The sequence below is a fragment of the Bicyclus anynana genome, chromosome 14, assembly GCF_947172395.1.
Source record: "Bicyclus anynana chromosome 14, ilBicAnyn1.1, whole genome shotgun sequence".
Taxonomy (NCBI): domain Eukaryota; kingdom Metazoa; phylum Arthropoda; class Insecta; order Lepidoptera; family Nymphalidae; genus Bicyclus; species Bicyclus anynana.
Genome location: NC_069096.1, coordinates 9411124 through 9417489, shown reverse-complemented (window position 1 = coordinate 9417489; position 6366 = coordinate 9411124).

The following is a 6366-nucleotide window of genomic DNA, read 5'->3' as shown; positions in this document are numbered from 1 at the left end:
GAAATAATAAGGGATAAGGCCGCCAGCCGCCTTTGATGTTCTACTTCTTACATATTATATTAACAACCAATTGTTCGATTCACTGTTTATCACGAATCTCCTTTTAGATTGACAGGGATTAGATTAATAGTCCACCACGCTAATGAGGATTGGCACACCTCACACACGTAGAAAATTGAAAAAAATGTACAGGTAATTAGGTTTCCAACTGCAAATGCACACATCAAAAAAGTTGCAATCCCCGGACCGAATTCGAGCCAACATTCTCCGAATCAAAGGCGGAGGTCATATCCACTGGGCTATTCAAGTTTTCATGTAGTGTATATAAGTGAATAGAGGGCCTAGTGGCAGTTTGATACTGTTACTATCGCGTTAACGTAAACGCGAATTTTTAAGGAGTTGAAACAGCGCTATCTATCACTACTGCACAACTCTTTCAATTCCATATAAATTCGCGTTTATGTCAACGCGATAGTAACAGTATGAAAATATTGAAAACTCCCACTAGGCACACTGTTGTACATTTCCGTTAAATTTTATCGAATAATGTCCATTTACTGATCGACGACCTTTTAGGTGCAATTTCATTTGCATTGTTTCAAAAGAGGCTATGGGCTCCATTCCAAGTGGGAAAATTAATGAATTTATACCATCTAAGTTGGCTCAGCTCTACTCTGGTGGTAGGCTTTGGCTGCAGCTATTATTCAACCTAAAGACATATCTAACTTCTGCCAAAATATACAGCGAAATCATTTAGGGATACAGATTCCGTTCTCGTAGGAATGAGGGGATAAAATATTAGCCTAAAGCACTCGGGGGACAGCGTAGCTTATAATTTTTCAAATCACTAAACACAAGTTCACTAGTTTCGGAGCCAATTCAATTCAAACCAAATCAAGTTCCTAATCAAGGAACTAATGATAAAAGAAAGTACTATCGTTGACTATGCTTTAACGGATTTTGAAGTTTTTTGACCACATCTCCAGAAATCAGAGTTCATGATCATAATTTACCCAATCGCCAAAATTTCTGGAGCATTGCATTAGAAGGCGTCGCTTATCGCTGCAACCACGACCTCTCTGCCAAGAGTGAAAGATTAAGAAGAGATATTCTTAATTAATTTATCAAGCTACCATCTAGAATCTGCGACAGCATCACTTAATATCAAATAAGAATGAAATCAAGCGTTAAATTGTCGTTAAGTAAAAACATCTGTTTCGCTATGTAGGACAACATAAAGCTATGAAAATTCAAGATCTTTTTCAATAACATAATCTTAAAACAGCTGCATTATGGAGTACTGCAAAAGTCAATTAAGATGAGCAGGCAGGTAAGAAATAACAAGCAATAAGATGATTGATGGCCATAGTGGCATGCTTACAGCGGCATAAATAAAAATATGAACGAAAATATGCAATCATTGGTGCCTTTGTATCAATAGGCTACTTGCCTGTTTTGTAAACAGTGTTTAAACTGAATTATGGAAGTATTTTATACTATATTTTATTTTGTCCCGTCAATAATAACCAGTTAAAAATTTAATATTGATTAAAAAATATCTACGTAAATTTTTTGCCGCCGAATTCATAGAGATAACAGCGTGATTGGCATTTTCAGTGATGTGATTATATCACGTCACCGTAAGCGCCAATCACAAACCGATGCCTTGTAGCGAATGACGTTACAGCTTATGATTGGCGTTTGCGGCGACGAGGTTAACCTCTCATCTTTTCATACATACTACAATTGTTTATTTTTAAGGTCGTTTCTAATAACACGTTAAAAGAACTAAAATAAGATGTATAAAACAAGCAAACGCGACAGCGACCTCGCTAATTCAATGCAGAGTTCTCAATGTTGACAGAGAACAGTAAAATATGTAATGTATGAGCTAAATCTGAAATTATCATTGAATAGGAATTCGCAAATATGGCTTCAAAGAAACATAAACAACTGTTGCCTCGCCTTTGGATTACTTTTTACACGCCTTTTATCTGAGAGACCTCACTGAAATTGTATCTTGGCCGCTTTTTATAACCATATTTACATAAACATATACGTCGAGTGCAGATTTTCTACATAATCAAGTTAAATAACATGTCTGACCAGTGGACATTCAAATATTATGTTGTCCTGTCTTTACATTTACTTTGTACATTTTAGAGGTACGTTGTACTAATATGTATTCTTACATATCTCGATATACAGGGCTGGGCTGCCCATACGGCGAACGGAGCAGTCGCTCCAGGCACCAAATCCTAGAAGGCGCCTAAATGGTTAAGAAAAATTAAAGAAATTTGTATTTTTTTCAATTGCCTATATTCTAAGCGAAGAGATGAATGAGGCGAGTGCGACAACCTTATTGGACCTGACCTAAATAATTTGAGTAACGGTTTCAATTTTAACTTATAACCTATAACCAATATAACCAAAAAACCTCCATGCATTCCCGAAATAAACAGTCTTGATAGACAGACAGACAGACAACAATGTGATCTTATACGGGTTCCGTTTTTTTCCTTTTGTGGTAGGGAAACCTAAAAAATTAATTATATTAAGAAATGAATAAGATGTACCTTTTTTATATATTTTATTGTTGTTAATTTTTTATATGGCCAAATATGCCTCGTCTCTCTAATTCCCTCCTAAATTTTTACGATTTAATATATTAGGACAAATAATAAAAGTGGGCGATGATCAAACCAATGACTACTCAAAGTTAAGCCCTTAACCGCAGAGCTATTGGGCTTTATTACCCTCTAGGACGTATTTTAAAGTAAATTTCTTTACAACGGCAATTTGCAGGATTTTTATACATTCCTTACTTAATCAGAAGTATATGTAGATTATAGAACAAAATAAACCACGCAAATCCAGTTGCATCTTAAGTTCCCCGAACCGCAAACTCGGCTGCACTGATTCATTTACAGCATCTGATAAAATCGCCTACTTTATTGGACATTGTGCGTACCTGCGATCGGCGATAAGCCCGTATCGATGCTACATTAATCAATTACCCAGTAACCTATACAATGCGACAATTTTATTGCAATGCACGTGAAAATGAAACACTCATTGGAGATAAACGATAAAATAGTAATTGGACTTGAATTGCTACTCGCATTCAATTTGCGCTGTTTGTTTATTGCCGGGCCTGAGCGTATAAACGAACAATTAGCAGGATAACCGCAAATTTTAATCCCTAATTCACGAAATAAAGAATACTTACATACAATGATTTTCCATTAAAATTAGGTAATATCTTCAATAACTATCATCAACCCAAATTCGGCTTACTGCTGAATTCGAGTCTCCTTTCAGAATGAGAGGGGTTAGGCCAATAGTGCACCACGCTGGCCCCATGCGGATTGGCAGAATTCACACACGCAGAGAATCAAGAAAATTCTCTGGTGTGCAGGTTTCCTCACGATGTTTTTCCTTCACCTATATAATTTAAATATATTAGGCTACCTTAAGGAATTTCTTATCGACAGCCGACAGGTACACCACATGATGTTGAGTGAATTATCTATAAGAAAGCAACTGCTACTTCGACGGCGAGGAAGCACTCCGGAATGCGCGGCCTTCGAGTGTGCTGGATGCGGTGAAGAGAGATCACAATGCGGGTGAATGTGCGAAGCCTTATCTCACGCATATTATCAGAAAAGGAGGAATGAAGTAAGTACTTAGAGATGCTCAGTGCTATTCTGATTAGGAGAGAGGAAAGAATGGACCGAAAAGAAGGAAAGCGAGTAATAAGAAATGGAAAGTCAACATTAATAAAAATATATGAGGAAGTTATTTCAGTTCGGGCAAGCCAGACATGTCCTGACAGTCAGCAGATGTCCGTAAGTCTGTCTTTTCTCCAAAAAAGGAAAAATTAAAGCTAATCTAACATTTTCCTCTCACAAAGCAGAAGAAAAATCCGTAACTTAGCAAAATGCACTCAGTAGGAAAACGTAGGTATTACTTTAAGATGTACCTGCAATTTTACAGGTAACTAATACGCTCCAGACCGGGCAGACTTGAAATGAGATTAGCCATATCCCATCTCAGGTAAAACAAAAGGATGATAAGTGTGTCTTAGACAATCACATGCCGCCTGCCACTACGAACTAAAATTAAGTATGGTATAATTGACACATTGTAAGTCATGGGTTGTTATCTTCAACATGTCTTCAACGAAACCATATATTATCTTATATTTGAATACAAGCAAGAAATTATTAATATTCAACCTTATAGTGCTAGAAATAAAGTTTACGTTAGATGTAAATAAAGATGGTAGAGCATGATTAATACTCGTCATGCAATATGTTTGTCCTGTTTTGTTGTACAAATCAACGACATCTCCAGATGGAATTGTAATCTTGGATACCTTGTCCAGTCCTTTAAATGTATCACAATATGTTAAATTATGTAGAATGTTAAAGTTGGTTGTGTAAAAGAGAATTTAGAATAGTTTCCTGTATATTTTTTTATTTGCTTGAATATTTATTTGTCTGTAACAAATTACTACAATAGGTACCTGAAAGATCAGAAAGTCAAAGTTCATTTATGTTTAGTTTACAAGCACTTTCGAAACGTCAGGTAATAATATTAATATATTAAATAATAGTCATAATAATTGGTCGAAAACTTAAAATTAAATTTACGAGGGTTCCAAATGGGCCCTAGAGGAGCCCAAAACTAACTCGGCTACTGCATAGAGACGATATTCTAGATGATTCGGAGTAAATACTTACCTACTCAGATTATTATTAATGTTCGAGTATAATACTTATGATAACTTAAATAAAAGCTTATAATAAAAACACACCAAGCTTGTAGCTCTCAGAATGTGTCATTCTTCGTATGACTGTGAGTGAAAATGAACAAATTGCAGATAAAGAGGCTTATTTATGATAAAATTCCAAACTTTTAGATCTTTAGAAAAAAGTTGTACAATCAAATGACCAAAAGAAAAACATAATATTCCTACTCGTAAATTGGTGTCACATCAGTGCAAAAGTGAGTTTGTTTTTTATACAATCACGCGATAACACCTAAGCGATCATTACCAAAGTAGGATACATACGAGTATCAGGAATACGGAAAAGAATATAGAGCCTTGAGTAAATTTATAATTAACTTCGATTATATAATGATTTATTTATTTTGCTATCATCAGCGAAAAGTCGACGAACCCATGCGATAACGTCACCCAGGTCCGACAAAACACTCTCTACGTACGTTTCACCCCGAAACCGGAGCATCCTCAGGAGATGTTGACTCTACAACGTGCAATTGCAAAGAGACTTTCGTGATGAACTTCCGCAAAGTAACGCCTGCTTCTATCCAATAATTAAACTAGATTTAAAATCACTAACAACACTACAAGCCAAGAGCAAAATTCCGTGTTACTAGTTACTACCGTAGTAGATTTTATATTTAGTCTTAAATAATAAATTTCTATAACACCATAAAAATATAAAACTACCTACATATTTAAAGCTGCAAAGAATATTGTGTTTTATTTCTATAATAAATCGACAGTAGGTTTATTAGCCCTCAGTGGTGTGGTGCCATTGGAGTTTATTTTATTTCTTGTAACGATGTCGGTACGTGCTGTAAATGTTAGTGTCGTAACTGCCACTGCACGGAGGAGAAACAAGATCTTAATATTAGCTTAGTACATGTAAGCAGAACTTACATATGTTTACATTTAAGTTGCTAGAACTATACTTGAACTGAGCACCTTATTATGCAGTCGAGACTTTGATAAAAAACGAAATGAAATAGCATCTCGTGCTCAAAAAATAGGTAAATTTTCCCACGTATGAGTATATGTCAAGGTTAATCCACAGAATAATGTCAGCCATCAAACGGTCAATTATTCTCACGTTTCTGTAGCACCCACGACTATAATTGATCGTGTGTTGGTCACTACGTACATGACTTGTATAGCATGCCGCGTGGGTACTGCCGTATGCTTTTCAGAAACGTGAGAATAATTGACCGTTTGTGGCTAGCATTAGTAAGGCAACTATAAATAGTTGTTAATTAATAAATTAACATAATGGTATAGTCAATAAAATGGTATAGTTTATTCTATTTTACGTCAAAGACACCCTTTATCGCATGTTGTTCTATTTTTATTTAATAATTATTATAAGTATAACACGGATTTAAATTTCAATATTAAATTTCCTGTCATCTAATAACTTGTGACTTGGTAGTTTATTGTATGCAACGAATGCACTATTGAAGTTTATCGTATCCTGCGAATCTAGCCTCCGAGGCTGGAGCCGGTCGATGACCTAGGAACAGCGTTAGGACACCTAGGTTATACCTATATGGTATAACTTTAAGTACAAGCTGGATAGC